Source organism: Polypterus senegalus, chromosome 7 (assembly GCF_016835505.1).
Source record: "Polypterus senegalus isolate Bchr_013 chromosome 7, ASM1683550v1, whole genome shotgun sequence".
In the NCBI taxonomy this organism is placed as follows: Eukaryota; Metazoa; Chordata; class Cladistia; order Polypteriformes; family Polypteridae; genus Polypterus; species Polypterus senegalus.
In genome coordinates this window covers 180,063,560-180,076,441 of record NC_053160.1, presented here as the reverse complement: position 1 = coordinate 180,076,441, position 12,882 = coordinate 180,063,560, and the positions used below count along the sequence as shown (strand labels likewise).

At 38.8% G+C, this 12,882-nt stretch overlaps 1 protein-coding gene across 2 annotated transcripts in view; it reads left to right on the top strand.

Annotated features, from left to right (window-relative positions):
* The first annotated feature begins 208 nt into the window (after window positions 1-208).
* The window catches only part of smad2 (SMAD family member 2), a 102,466-nt gene continuing 89,792 nt past the window's right edge, over window positions 209-12,882 (top strand). For both annotated transcript variants that reach the window (XM_039759669.1, XM_039759668.1), the window contains exon 1: window positions 209-727. The gene's annotated coding sequence lies outside the window, so the exon portion shown is untranslated. The remainder of the gene's footprint in view (window positions 728-12,882) is intronic.

Sequence of the window (12,882 nt, the reverse complement as noted above, 5' to 3'; positions counted from 1 at the left end):
TGGTGAGGGATGACGATCGGGAGGGGGCGGGTTTGATTCAGGGATTTTTTTTAACGAGTTGACAGTTCTGTGATTGACTGGCAGCTGATTCCAGGGCCTATCCTGGGGCAGCTCCCCGCCCCCCTGTTCACGTAGAAGCTGTGTGATTGACCAATAGGAATGGAAGGGGGCGGGAATGGCAAAGCAAAGTGTCGTGTTGCGTGCTTTAGCTTGGTAGGTTGAAGTGTGTGAGGCCGTTCGTCAGCTAGTGTGTCGGGGCGGATAAAAAAGGAAAACGAAATTCCGTTGATAGTAATTCCAAACTCTCAAGCTTTAAAAGTTGGAATTTCTGCTCCCTGTTCGTGTTCAATTTGAACTTGTTCTGTAGGATAGTTTTTGGAGGTGTATTTTACTTGGCGGAAGAGGTTTATTTTTAAGATGTTTTAACCCCCCCCCCCATCCTGTAAAGTGTCGTATTAATACTTTTGAGTTTTATTTAGCGGGCTTAAAACGCCGATACGCAGTATATGTTTTCTTTAAGTTTTTTCTGGATATTCTTTTTTCACTTAAAATTGTTTGCTGATTTATCAGAGAGATTACATGTTTACTGGCAGGATTTATTGTTGCCTCCTCGCTCCTTAAAAGCAGCGGGACCCGAGTTCCTGGAAGGAACTGTTCAACGGGGGAAGGACTCCTCGCTTTGATTTCCAGAGCTCCGAAGCCCGCTAATCATCAATCCAGTGTCGAGGTGAGTTTGTATATATGTGTGTGTGTTCTTGTGAAGATAAACGCGTGCCACAATGGTGTTTACGCACAGGCATCAGAAGTGGCCTGGGCTTGCCTTAAGTAATCCTTTTATTACACCGTTTGGGGTTTGTTGTTTTTGGACAGTTGTGCACTGCTTTGCTTGTATCTCCTGTTGCCTTCTGTGCACTCAGTTATCCTTTCAGTAAGGGGGACATTAATGCACCGAGGTGATTTTTTCCCCCTTCTGTTACGTAATCTAAACGTAAATACACAGTTACACTCTTAACTGTTTTCATCCCGTGTGCTGCAACTAGACTGATTATACTAAGTTTGCTTTTCATGAAAGACTCGCGAGTAGCAGCCCGCAGAATACATCAAAACGTGCTCGCCAGTTGGCACTCGTGTCCTGAGCACGGTTTTTGTTTGATTCTCCCATATAGATCACTCGATTACGTGGTCCGGTAAATAATTTTGTGGTACGGAATGTTACATTTATTTGCATAATTATCATATATCTGCTTCTTGGGTCATTTTTTATGTTGTTCTGGAAGAGCCAAACTCCATTCTATCAAAAAAATATATATCGTGAATTTTAAGAAACAAATGATGAATTTCAGGGCCAGCGTTTTAGCAATTCATTGGGAGCATGTTGAGAATCAAATCAAGTTATATTTATCACTTAATTATGCATATAGTATATGTTTCTTAAATACCTTCAGTACCATGCGGCCATTGTTGTTAAGAGGTAAACTGAGAGTTATTTATTTGTCCCCAAGGGGAAATGTAAAACTTTACAGAAGATCAAAAGAGAAATATTATGACTAACAAATGTGAAACAAACAGCAACCCCCCCAACACTTATAGGAACTTAAGGCTTGGATACTGGAGGGCTGCTGCTGTCCATAACAGACTTGTAGGTGGCAGTAAGATGGCAAAATCTGTCCAAACGAACATTTTAAAGCCATTGGCATTTAAATATAGCAGGTGCAGCTTGTTGTGTCCACAAAAGAAACATGTCGTTAGATGTGTGGTCCATCCAAAGATGGCTGGCTGAAGACACCAGCATTCAGGTGCATGAGCCTGTGGGGTCCTTGATAATGGACTGTTTGGCAGAGAGCAATTTTTGAGGCTGAAAGACTGAGTGAACGCCACAAGAAATAATCCTGTTACATTTTTCTTTTCTCCCTGCACGCATCAGACTATACATATAATGCCAAGTCATGTTACTTGCCTAGATTTTGTGATCATTCTGCACTTGAGGGATATTTTCATAAAGGGGGTGAGGGAGAGACACAGTATAAGAGTCAGGTGAAGAACTTTGTTTCTCACTGCAGAAAGAATTGCCGGCAACTTAACACCAGCAAAGCCAAGGAACTGATTTTTGATTTTTACCAAAGAACCTCAAAGCTTGGTCACTGTTCAAGGAGTGGATGTACAAGTGCTGCATTTTAAGTCTTTGGTGGTCTACATTAATGACAGGCTGAACTGGTTTTTAACAGAAATGAACTACAGAATATAAGAAAGGGCAGAGAAATGTTTTTTTTGTCTTAGGAGGCTGCACACTTTTAATGTGGGTAATGACATTTTTCACACATGCTATAACACTGATACCCAGTGCAGTTTTATACAATGTGGTTTGCTGTGCTGGTAACATCCATTCAAGAGAGGCTCACCGAATCAACAAAGTAATTAAAAAGACAAATTAGATTAGATAGAACGTTATTTGACCCCAAGGGGAAATTGGGCTTTTTGTACAGAAGCTCCTTAAATAAAAGCTCTTTTAAGTTATGGGACACACTCTTGACTTGGAGGAGAGATTGAAGACAGAATTGTGTACCATTATGAACAATGCGGCAAATTATCTTTCAGACACACAAACGATAAATACTTTTACGGCAAGAAATTATTCAACAGAAGTGTGTCTAGGAATGCTACTGGGGCCCCTTTATATCAACAGTAGTACACCTGCATAATACATGATTGGGTCTGTAACTGCCAAGTCGCATAATTTTTCTTTTTAACATTCTGGCATATATTTGTGCAAGGTTTGTTGTTTGTCATAATTTGTTTGTTATTGAGCTTGTGTAAAAAGCCATATTTCCCCCTGGGTCAAATAAAGGTCTATCAAACGATTGGTCGATCTAAATGGTTTGTTGCTGGACTCCAAGACTGCAGTAAATAAGGACAGTAAACAATAACACAACTTTACACATTTCAAAGAAATTAATGTGTTAAATTAATGCAATAGTATGAAATGCATTACACTAGAATTACAGAAAATGTGACAAACCAACTAATAATAACCACTTACCGGTAGCTCCATACAAGTCAATGGGCAATAGAACATTATGTAGCACTAGACACTTTCCTCATTCAAGGTGTGGGTATACTAAAGGGGTAGGGAGGAGACTCATCCTCAGTCTACCTGAACAGGTCTTCAGGCAGCCTTACTGTTTTCCTGACCACAGCAGAGCGAGGAGCTGTTGATTCTTTGCCTTGGTCCGATGTCCTGGATTTGGAATTAAGTTGTTGCCAGTGCTTGGTGCACATATATTTATCTTAACTATTAGATGAATGAAATCACTTTTTAAAGTTTTCGTATTAGTTAATATTGATGTTTGCGTTTCACCATAAGCTTTGGATTTACAGCTTTTCAATCAGCTATTTCATCTTTGCAGTTAGTGTCCGCAGATAGGCTCCACCACAGGCTGTTTGTCTATACAACATGGCCTATTCTCACTACTCAATTCATCCTTTCATCTTCTGATTCTGAAATCATTTACATTTATTTGCTTAGCAGACGCATTTATCCAAAGTGACTTAGAAAAGAGGTTGGTATAATCTAGGACTGTACATTGTTCTGTCTTATATTTATATTTTTCTGTTGTCTATTTTGTGAGTGATTAAGGTCTTTTAGCTATATTCCCCTTGTTTATGATATATAAATAAACCAGTAATGGCGCACTGCATGATGACTTGAGCATTCCCAGTTTTCATCCTCTTTCTCTGTACGTTTATCATTCGTTTGCTCAGAGGTTGATGCGCTTGCTGCTTCCTGAACAGCTCTTCTTTTCTTCATCCTAGCGGCCCGTTTCTTTTCTTCTTTCGTCGGTATCTTTTCGCATTAAAAGTGATGGTCATTGTTTGTTTGTGTTGCAATTACTTAGTACGTTTTCATCCATTTTTTAGTTAAACTGGCATTGAAGTCTTCAATGTGCCTCAAGAATGATTTAAGATATGAAGAGGTAGTAGGAATGAGAACGGCGTCCATACGCATGTGCTGCTTGGCCGCCCTGTTGGCTTCTGCCGAGAGTTGATTTTACAATAAAATAAAAAGTGGAATAACCTTGGAGGTCAATCATCACCCCGAAAGCAGATAGTAGACGTCACTTAGCATATGTTTACCAAATTTCAGGTCTATAGATCAAACGATCTGTGAGCTACAGGTGGTTTAAAATCCTGGACAGACAAATGAACAGCCACGGCAGCATATTATATGTAAAGATGCTGTTGTAATCAAAATGGACTGTTTGGGAGCAAGTGTTGCAGGGCAGGGTAAATTGATCATCATAAATGAAGAGCTCAGAACAGAATACAAGCTAGTTTCAACTTCTAGATTTTCTTTTTCAAAATTTGAACAGGTAGTATCAGTTAGAAATTCACCAAACAAGTCAGTCTTCAAATGTTTCTTAAATACATTGAGGGAGTCAGAGTTTTGAATGGGCAGCTCATCCAACCAGCTAGGAGTTACACATGAAAAGAGTTTAGACTGAGATTTAATACCATGCAGAGTTGGCATCACTAGACCTTGTTCAATAGCAGACCTGAGTGATTGAGAAGGAGCGTAAGGCCTCACAGGTGTCTCTGTATATAAAGTGCTGACCCATGGACTACTCTGTAAGTGAGCATCCAGGAAGCCAGTATAGAGCTCTGAAAAAGAGAAGTGACATGTGCCAGGCCTTCGCTTGTTGAACAACAGATTTGCTGCGACATTCATAGAACCATCTGCATCTGTTTGGTGACATATGCCAGTACTCCTGCCAGCAGAGTCACAATAGGCTGGAGGTGATAAGACCAATGCCTAGACTAGGTGTTGGGCCACATAATCTGTTAGACATGATCTGATCTTGCAGATGTATCTCCTGTTCTAAGTCAATATGGAACGGTCCATACAGTCGTGGCCAAAGGTTTTGAGAATGACCCAAGTGTTGGTTTTCCACAAATTGTGCTGATTCGGTGTTTTTAGATCTTTTTGTTAGATGTTTCTATGGTATACTGAAGTAGAATTACAAGCATTTTGTACGTTTCAAATACTTTTATTGATAATTACATTAAAGTTATGCAAGAGTCAATATTTGCAGTGTTGGCCCTTCTTTCTTTTTCCAAGACCTCTGCAATTCACCCCTGGAATGCTGTCAAACAATTCATGGGCCAAATCCTGACTCATGGCAGCCCATTCTTGCGTAATCAATGCTTGGAGTTTGTCAGAATTGGTGGGTTTTTGCTTCTCCACCTGCCCTTTTGTGGATTCACCACAAGTTCTCAATGGGATTAAGGTCTGGGGAGTTTCCAGGCCATGGACCCAAAATTTCCGACGTTTTGTTTTAGTTTGTTACTTTTGCCTTATAGCACGGTGCTCCATCATGCCGGAAAAGGCATTGTTGGTCACCAAACTGTTTTTGGATAGTTGGGAGAAGTTGCTGTCAGAGAATGTTTTGGTACCATACTTTTGGCCACGACTGTACTTCAATATAAATTACACTTCAGTGATACCGAAGGAAATAACACAACAGAAGTTTTTAAAGTATAATTAAATCACTTTTATCCTCCATTACTTCATGTAAAGGAGTTTAAACATTGTAGTTTTGGAGCTGTTTATAACAGAATACAGCATTCTATACAAATACAATAAATAACATAAGTTAATCAACATCTTTGTATCAATCTAGATTATAAGACACTAATGTGTGTGGGTATGTGATCTGAATGGTGAGTCTGCATGGTCCGTTACACTGTGGTTGCTCAGTCAAGCACAACTGAAACAGGCGGTACCAGGCAGGTGAGGTGGACTCAAACAAGAGTACTGACGAAAGCAGAGAGTTGTCATCAATCGGGAAGTATTTGCAAAAATACTAATGATATTTTCACAGCAGGTAATAGGGGTCCGTCTACAATCTGCGGTAGTTAAAAAGCTGGCAGGAGGTGAGCAACACATTTCAAAATTGGAGTCTGAGAAGCTGGCTTTACAAGAATGTGAACTAAAGAGTAAATGCTGGCCAAGACAAGCTCAGATACAAGAGAATACTGAAGAAAGATGTTGGACAAACGCTGAGGGCTCCCGTAAGGCAAGGGATACCAAATAGTTCATTTTTAAAATAATTGATATTACATGTCTTAGACAGGTGACATACCAAGTACATAGTAACCAGTTGTCGAGTTGCGCAGTTATTAAGGAGATTTGCAAATGGTTTTATATGCATTTCCGATATTCACATCGTCATATGTGAGAGAATACATGAGAAAGTGAGGAAAATTGGCTAAATTACTGGTTTGTGAGGCCTATGTCTCTAGGAAAGAAGTAAATCAGGTGTTTGTTAGTTGTATTTTAATTAACGTGAAACATTTACCAGAGGGGAGTATTTGAGACAAGTGATGACCTGGGTGAGATGAGCCAGTGGTGATCTTTGTCATGGCTTATCATATTATAGTCCGGTACCTTTAACTCTTTTACGGCGGATGTCGACTGTTGTTGAGGGCCAAGGGGAAGAGGGAAATAGTGAGTTTTGTCAATGTTTACAGCTGATTATGTTATAGGAAGGCCCTCTTTGCTAGGAGGACTGTTAGACTTGTTGACTTGAGGTCGAATTTTAGTGTATGCATGAGTTGCGTAGAGTAAACAATGTCTAGAATGGCATCGACATCAGATGAGAGAGTGAAGAGAATACGCAAAGCAAAATGCTCTGTGTGCATTATTTATTTTTTGGTTTTTCACGTGTTATCTCTGGATCGGACTTTGACTTAACTAACTCTGAGTGCAAACGATCTGGAAATCAAAAATGAAAGACAGGTAGCTGTTTTTATTTTCAGAAAGTGTCTTTCAGCTTATGAGTGATGAGAAAAACAGGTATGTGAATTTACTTACTGTAGAGGCTCTTGAAACAAACAAAACAGAGTGACATTTGTCCTAAATAAGTATTTCATTGATTTATGTGCGACACCCTTACTTTTTAGAAAACTGAGTTTTTTAGGGAAATTGTTCAGCCCCGGGAGAAAAGGAAAAAAAAAAAAAATAATTAGCCCTAAAAGAGTTAAGTTATTAATTTTATGTACACAAATAAATGTGGAGTAAAATGAACCAGAAATGGAATCAGATCAACAATTCCAATAATATTTCATTTGAAACTTCAAACACATTTGGTCAAATGGGTGTGTACATTCATATTTAAATACAAATGTTTGTTAAAAGCTACTTGTGCAAACATTTTGCAAATCAATAGGCTTGGTCCCATGGTAAAATCCCAGGTAAATTCACCAATTTGTGTGATAGTTATTGCTAGACATTGGTCAAATTGTTTTTGAAGGATATGGGGTTAAGTACACGACCAAAATAATAGGCCTTGAGCCTGTAATAAGATGAACATAATTGAAATGTTTGAAGAGGATAGGTCAAGTTTTTCTGAAGATGTCATTGTACATCTGTCTGAGGGTGGATAACCGCTACCACCATACAATGCAAAAAGCTACATTTTCTGACAAATTCAGATTTTTACATGTAAAAATAAATTCTGATTTTCTTCTGATGCGCACATGCAGATGCCATGTTAAAATCAAATTTTCTCAGTGTTTTGAACAGCTTAACTCTGTACAACGTGTGTGTTCCTGTCACTAAGCTTCCATTTATATGGGGGAAAAAATTGGATTTACTTGCATGACGAAATGTTTGGCATTGCTATAGGATTATCTTCACATTAAATAATCTATACTAATAAAAGGCAAAGCCCTCACTGACTGACTGACTCATCACTAATTCTCCAACTTCCCGTGTAGGTAGAAGGCTGAAATTTGGCAGGCTCATTCCTTACAGCTTACTTACAAAAGTTAAGCAGGTTTCATTTCGAAATTCTACGCGTAACGGTCGACAACGTCCGCCACGTTGAACTTTCTTATTTATGGCCCCATCTTCTCGAAATTTGGTAGGCAGCTTCCCTGCGCTAACCGAAACCGATGTATGTACTTATTTCAGTGGTATGACACCACTGTCGGCCTCCATATTGAACTTTCCAATGGTCTTTGTTACTTATGGGCCCATCTTCAAGAAATTTGGTACGCAGGTTCCCAACGCTAACTGAATCCTACTTGCGTACATATATACGTCCATAGCCTGCAGCTCGGTTGCTGTGTGAGGCGGCATTTGGTCCCCCATCCCCACGCCTCCCACGTTGTTGGCTGCCTGCCTATATAAGGCCGTCCGTCGCTCCAGTCTCTACATTCTCTTCCTTGCTTTGCCACGGGATTCACGTCTCCCTGCTGGTAACTGCAGCCTTTTTATTTAATCCACGGCTTCTCCGCTGTTTTATTCTTCGTTTATTACGATTATAGTTATTGTGTAGGTATTTTAGACTTACTTTACATTGTTCAGATACCCATTTCCTTTATCGTTCCAACCGTACCCCATTAACATGTCTATCGAGGTGATCACCATCGATCAAAGAACTGTCACTTACCGAGTGGTTTCCATGCCCGGAGATGGCACCTGCCTTTTCCATTCTCTGTGTTACATATTGCATGGCCATATCAGGCTCACTTTTGATATCCGGAGGAACATTGTGTCTTATGTATTGCATGACTGGGACAGGTTCAAGGTGTGGACTGATGACGGTACAGGAGATAATTATACTACACAGGAGCACTAGAAGAGTGAAATGCTTAAGCCCTTCACCTGTGGTTCTGCATGTGAGTTGATGGCTGCCGCTGAATTGTTCGGTTGTCGCTTTCAAGTGTACCGAAATGGCCAAATATTTTACACCTTTGGACAGCCGCCAATGCCTCTTAAACATCTTAGATTCACAGGTGACGATTTGAGTAGTGGACACTTTGATGTTTATGAATGTTTAAACTCTCAAAAGCTGGATGCGAAGTTATCGATGAAACCGTTTGTATGCTTACAACGCTTGACAGATGGCGAATGTCACTTCAACACAACAAGTCCTGCAAATACTGTCGTAATTGAAACAACCCATGAAACTCAAACCGATTATGACAGCAGCAATCCAAGCTGTGAGATTTGAGGCAAGATTGCTTTTCACATGGCCAACTGTATGTTGCATGCTCAAGAGTAAGTTCAGCGCATAGCTTGGTCATATTACAGCTGGAGGGCCGAACTGACAACGTGGTATACAAAGAGATCCTTAACAAATAATTATTGGTATATTTTTCCCTCAGTTTAAAAAGGTTTACTTCTTAATAAAAATTTTAAGGCAGTACTTTGCAGCTGCGAAGCGCGGGTATTTTGCTAGTAACGTATAAACAGAAAAATAAAGCTAATATTTCCCTCTTGAAAATAATTGTTTATACTTCAACGTTTGGAAAGATTTTTTTCCCTCTATTTGGAGATTGAAGTTTCCACACATGGAGTAATTCTGATTACACTATATGTTCCCAATTTCTTTTCACATGGCCATGGTAGAAGGAGCATTAGTATATCTGGGTATTCAGTCCTATTTGAAAATCTGTGAATTTCTTATGTTTTGTATGAGTCTACCATTGGGTATTCTACATATGCAGAAAATTCAAGACCATGGTGACACTACCTAGGTGTGAACATCCTACAGCAATGTTCCTAAGATCAATAAGGAACCTAGTTCAGGGTGTGCTAAATAACACTGGGACCCTTTCAAAGGTTTACCAGATTACTTCCATATAAATTGAAGTTTTGAGTCAAAAATTCATAATCGAGGTAAGTTTAGACTCTGATTCTGTGTCATTCAAAACATAAAGAAAAGTTGATTTTATCATTGTGTCTATTTGTTGACTGTGTGTGTGTGTCTGGAAAATTGAAATTGAGGTCTTAAAATTACAATTCATTTTTTGTAGAAAGATGAAGGCTTTTGCGGTTTGTTCCTGGATGACTACATTCTAGCAAAGATTTAAAAAATTTAGAACGACCGGTTTCCAGGATATCAATTTTTAACACACAGATATATGTATGACAGTAACTCCTGAAAAAAAATGAACCTGTGTTTTATTTTTTTTTCTTCTTTTGTACAATTTTCATTGTGTTTGTCTTATTACAGGCTCCAAGTCAGTTGTTTTTGGTCCATTACTTATCTCCGTATACTTCAAAAACAGCTGCCCTCGAAATTGTTTCAGTCTGCTCTGTATAGGCATGGGACCAGGCGCATTGATTTGCTAAATTTTTGCAAGAGTAGTTTTTGAGATACATAATTTATTTAAATACACACACACACACACACACTCTCAAATTTATTAGTGAAGACAGCTTGCTTTGCCCTACCATACTGGATGATGATGAGAGAGTTGAACAAACACACACACACACAAACACACAACCTGATCTCTATAAGGTCAATGTGGACAGAGCCATTATGCCATTTGTGTACCAATCTGCTTATCTGTACAGCTTGTTTAGTTTCCAATTAAATTTTATTGAAGTTTTTCTCTTGAATTTCCCATTTACTCTACATTTGTGTACATAGTAAATATTATGTAAGTTAATGTACTTGATTCTGTTATTGTACAGTCAGTTGTATTGTTAAACCTTCTGTTGAGTATTTTCCTGCAGTAACACTAAAGTTTAATTTACAGGGATGTACTGTACAGACCATTTTATAGAGGGTTTTTTTTTTTATTATATAAACACATGTAATATCCTTGCCATTATAACAAGCTCAATAACAAATTGGGTTCATGGCGGGGAAACCTGTAGAAATGCTTAGCTTTCAGTAACAAAAGTTCACAAAATATAATTTGAATGGTGCTGTAGATTTTTGCAGTAATTTTCTGTTGATTGATTAAAATTGTAGTTACTGTTTGCAACGAAAACCGAGTTTGGCCAAGAAATAACTATTGGAAAAAGAAATCTTGTATACCTTGTTTACACTTCGATCACAACACATTCCATTTATCTTTCCATCTGCACTGCATTTATACCTTTTGGATGTGGGATATTTACGGTAAAAACAAAAAAAAAAGGGTTTGGTATTGTACCATATGTTTCTGAAGAACATCATATATGTAAGTTAAAGTTGAGCTGGAAATCAGGCTTCTAGCATGACAGTAAACACTGACATTTCAGCAAATCATCCAGCATCTGAATTTAGAGGAAAAAAATTGGTGTTTTGGTCATGCCAAACCCCCAATAGAAATTCACATGCACGAAAGAAATGGTAGGGACTGTGCATGTGAAACCTGGAGCTGCTGAAGCATTCTTGTGAGGAAGAATGGGCAAAAATTCCTCGAAGCAGATGTGAGAGACTGATTAGTAACTAGAGGAAATGTTTGGTTGCTGTCATAAATGCTAAAGGATGTGCCCTTGCTTACTCAGTTAAAAGGTTCAGTTGCACTTGCATGCAGAGATTGCAGAGTTTCTGAAACAATGCACTGTATAGCTTTTATCTCTGTCTGTTATTTGAATTCCTCATTAAATATTAGAATTAAGATTAGATTTTTTTTTTTGTTTTTTTGAGACATGCAGGGTTCACAGACTTTGAAGCAACACTACGTTATTATTTTGCAATATTTTATTGGTAAATATGTACACTGCCTGCGTTTTTATATTTAAGTAAAGGAAACATTAAAATGTTGTGAAGAACCATCTGCTTTTCTGATTTCCCGATCTGTTTTCCTCTTATTGCAGTCCGTTCTGTTTTTCAAGCTGTGGTCATGAGGTTTAACACTTCATATTTGATCAATTTTTTTGTCTTTTCCAAGTTGTCTGTCTATCCTTTTAGCAATACACTAGGCTAATTCACAATCACTTTTTAATGTTTTAAATTAAGTGATCCATTATCTAGCACTTCTAGATGCCAGAAAGTTGCTTTTACATTTTTTCCCCCTATAAACAATTTAGCTGTTCGTTCACTCCGTAGTCTTTTCGGAATTTTGGTTCTGCCTTAATTGACTGGGTGCTTCTTTCATAGACTGTACAACATCATGCAGATTGTATAAACATTACCTTTCATTCATTAAGTGGCATGTTAAAATAACATTGCCATGAAAATAAAGATTAAATATCACTGTCTCATTTTGATTAAACCTCTGAAACAGACATTATGATAAACTTTAAATTAAGTTAAACCTCCATCCATCCATCCTCTTCCGCTTATCCGAGGTCGGGTCGTGGGGGTAGCAGCTTTAGCAGAGAGGCCCAGACTTCCCTCTCCCCGGCCACTTCTTCCAGCTCTTCCGGGAGAATCCCAAGGCATTCCCAGGCCAGCTGGGAGACATAGTCCCTCCAGCGTGTCCTGGGTCTTCCCCGGGGTCTCCTCCTGGTTGGACGTGCCCGGAACACCTCACCAGGGAGGCGTCCAGGAGGCATCCTGATCAGATGCCCGAGCCACCTCATCTGAATTCTCTCGATAAGTTAAACCTTCGTGTATCAAATTTTGTTTCTCAGAACAGAAGTTGAAACTCCAGTAGGTGTACTATACTTAACCTGTGTCTTACATTAAACTTTATTAATCTAATGAGGAAATTCAGATTCATGCAACAGCAGAAACCTAAAAAATAAGGATACAGACTTGCATCACAGATAATGCAGTCAGTCAATCCATCACCATGCAAGTAAGTAAATAAATAAATGCATTTATTTTTATTTATCTAACAAGTACATTGGGTGTAAGCATTGAAATGCCTAATAACATTGGAGAGAAAAGACCCCAAGAGGCACTTCTTAGCACACCATGGTGGAATGAGCCTGTGGCTAAAAGTGTTCCAAGAGAGCGCCTCAAGGATACGATTGCATCCAATTTTGCCACTATTCTCTTTTCCACATCAGCTTCCATTGTGTCCAGAGTTTTGCCTTGTGAGGGAGCAGGCTTTCCTGATAAGTTTATTTAAGCAGTGTGCTTCTTTTGAGCTCTCTTCTTTTGAGCTCTGTTTGCTTCCCCAGGAAACCACAGCTTAGAACACCACACT